Source organism: Ovis canadensis, chromosome Y (assembly GCF_042477335.2).
Source record: "Ovis canadensis isolate MfBH-ARS-UI-01 breed Bighorn chromosome Y, ARS-UI_OviCan_v2, whole genome shotgun sequence".
Taxonomy (NCBI): domain Eukaryota; kingdom Metazoa; phylum Chordata; class Mammalia; order Artiodactyla; family Bovidae; genus Ovis; species Ovis canadensis.
Genome location: NC_091271.1, coordinates 14,200,164 through 14,203,569, shown reverse-complemented (window position 1 = coordinate 14,203,569; position 3,406 = coordinate 14,200,164).

Sequence of the window (3,406 nt, the reverse complement as noted above, 5' to 3'; positions counted from 1 at the left end):
TATTTTTTTTTTTTTTGTAAAATCTGAATTCCTTTTGCAGTGTCATCACTGATGTCTGTATTCTGTTTGCTAACTTATCAGCAAATGCTTCAGAGTTTCCTTAAATGCCAGTAGCAAGAAAAAAAAAAAAACACTAAAAAAAAATAGCAAAGGAGATTAAAAAATAAAAACTTCCCCAGTCCTTGTAGATTGAGTCTGAATTTGACCAATACTTAAAGCCTCATTCAGCATTTTAGAACCAGAACTTTGCTGCAGAAGGACCCCTCTAGGGCCTGAAAGAGGGCTCTTATACAACACTCCAAAATGAATTTTTTCGAGAATCTGAAATATTTATCCAGGTTAATGTATCTTGTAAGTGCTTGATTTGTAAGCACTTGTTTACTTTAATCAACTGAATTGGGGCTAAATTACATATTAACCTTAACGATATTATCCAAAGACAAAAATACACACTAAGAAATATATATGCACACCCAAATAGAGGTCTCATAGGTTTGGCCCCAGATTTAAAATGTCTTTTGCCCTTCCTTCCAAGTTTTCTCCCACTTGGGTTAGTGTTAATAGTTAGCCCCAGGCTGAAGTTTCAAAGCAAGGTGGACAGAAGTTTCAAGGTAAGGACATGACAAGGATTAACTTCAGGTTTTTTCCTAGGCATGCCTTTTAACCAATATAGTTGTTTTTAAGTGCATACACCAAAAGAACAGGTTTTGCAGTTTCCAAGAGGGGAAAAAAAATAACTTTAACTAGTTTTCTCCTGAGTCTAGGAATATCATAGTAATACTTCAAATAGTTCCCAACCGACTGGTGCAATAAGTGCAGCCGAGAAGAGCTACCCCAAGACCGAGGCAGGGGCAGTAGCCGGGAGGACCCCATGTCCGAAGGGTGGCAGCCAAGAGAAGTTATCCCACGTCCAAGAACTAGGGCAGTGGGCCAAGAATGGCAGGCTGCAGTCATGCAGGAATGGCCGACAGGAGCTACCCCATTTCCATGGTCAGGGGTGGCAGCTGGTAGGAGCTACACAGAGTTCAAGGTTGGGGGCGATGGCTGGGAGGAGCCACAACGCATCCGAGGCCAGGGGTGGCAGCCAGGAGGACCCACCCCATGTTCAAGGCCAGGGGCTGCAGCAAGGAGGAGCCACACCATGTCCAAAGAGCAGTGGCTGTGTGGGCACAGGAGGGCCTAGAGGAGCTATCCCATGCTGAAGGTCAGAAAGGGTGTCAGTGAGGAGATACCCTTTGTCTAAGGAAAGGAGCAGCAGCTGTGCTTTGTTGGAGCAGCCCTGAAGATTTACCCCATGCCCAAGGTAAGAGAAACCCACGTAAGATGGTAAGTGTTGCAAGAGAGCATCAGAGGGCAGACACACTGAAACCATGCTCATAGAAAACTAGCCAGTCTTATCACTCTAGGAGGACAGCATTGCCAAACTCAATGAAACTAAGCCATGCCTATAGGGCAACACAAAGTGGGAGGATCATGTTGCAGAGCTCTGACAGAATGTGGTCCACTGGAGAAGGGAATGGCAAACCACTTCAGTATTCTTGCCTTGAGAAGCCCATGAACAGTATGAAAAGGCAAACTGATAGGATACTGAAAAAGGAACTCCCCAGGTAGTAGGTGCCTATTACACTGGAGGTCAGTGGAGAAATAACTCTAGAAAGAATGAAGGGATGGAGCAAAAGCAAAAACAATACCCAGCTGTGGATGTGACTGGTGATAGAAGCAAGGTCCGATGCTGTAAGAGCAATATTGCATAGGAACCTGGAATGTCAGATTCATGAATCAGGGAAATTGGAAGTGGTCAAACAACAGATGGCAAGAGTGAAGGTCGACATTCTAGGAATCAGTGAACTAAAATGGAATGGAATGTGTGAATTTAACTCAGACGACCATTATATCTACTACTGCGGGCAGGAATCCCTCAGAAGAAAGTTTGAAATGCAGTACTTGGATGCAGTCTCAAAAATGACAGGATGATCTCTGTTCGTTTTCAAGGCAAACTATTCAATATCACTGTAATCAAGTTTATGCCCCGACCAGTAACACTGAAGAAGTTGAAGATGAACAGTTCTATGAAGACCTATAAGGCCTTTTAGAACTAACACCCCCAAAAGAAGTCATTTTCAATCTAGGGGACTCGAATGCAAAAGTAGGAAGTCAAGAAACACCCAGAGTAACAGGCAAATTTAGCCTTGGAATGTGGAATAAAGGAGGGCAAAGACTAATAGAGTTTTGCCAAGAGAGTGCACTAGTCATAGCAAACACCCTCTTCCATCAACACAAGAGAAGACTCTACCAATGGACATCACTGTATGGTCAACACCAAAATCAGATTGATTATGTTATTTGCAGCCAAAGATGAAGAAGCTCTATACAGTCAACAGAAACAAGACCAGGAGCTGACTGTGGCTCAGATCATGAACTCCTTATTACCAAATTCAGACTCAAAGAAAGTAGGGAAAGCCACAGGACCTTCAGATATGACCTAAATTAAATCCTTTATGATTATACAGTGGAAGTGAGAAACAGACTTAAGAGCCTAGATCTGATAGAGTGCCTGATGAACTATGGAATGAGGTTTGTGACACTGTCCAGGAGACAGGGATCAAGACCATCCTCATGGAAAAGAAATGCAAAAGAGCAAAATGGCTGTCTAGGGAGGACTTACAAATAGCTGTGAAAAGAAGAGAAGCGAAAAACATGACCCACTGGATCATGGAAAAAGCAAGAGAGAAAAACATCTATTTCTGCTTTATTGACTATGCCAAAGCCTTCGACTGTGTGGATCACAATAAACTGTGGAAAATTCTGAGAGAGATGGGAATATCAGACCACCTGACCTGCCTCTAGAGAAATCTGTATGCAGGTCAGGAAGTAGCAGGTAGAATTGGACATAAAACAGACTGGTTTCAAAATAGGAAAAGGACTACGTCAAGGCTGTATATTGTCACTCTGCTTATTTAACTTATACGCAGAGTACATCATGAGAAATGCTGAGGTGGAAGAAACACAAGCTGGAATCAAGATTTCCGGGAGAAATATCAATAACCTCAGATATGCTGATGACACTACCCTTATGGCAGAAAGTGAAGAGGAACTAAAAAGTCTTTTGATGACAGTGAAAGGGGAGAGTGAAAAAGTTAGCTTAAAGCTCAACATTCAGAAAATGAAGATCATGGCATCTGGTCCTATCATTTCATGGGAAGTAGATGAGGAAACAGTGGAAACAGTGTCAAACTTTATTTTTTTGGACTCCAAAATCACTGCTGTTGGTGATTGCAGACATGAAATTAAAGGACACTTACTCCTTGGAAGTGTCACATGAGTGTACATTCCTCGGTTCTTTGTCTCATCACAACAAAGATTTGGAGCAACGGACATTAAAGCCCTCGGCACATCACAGCTCTCG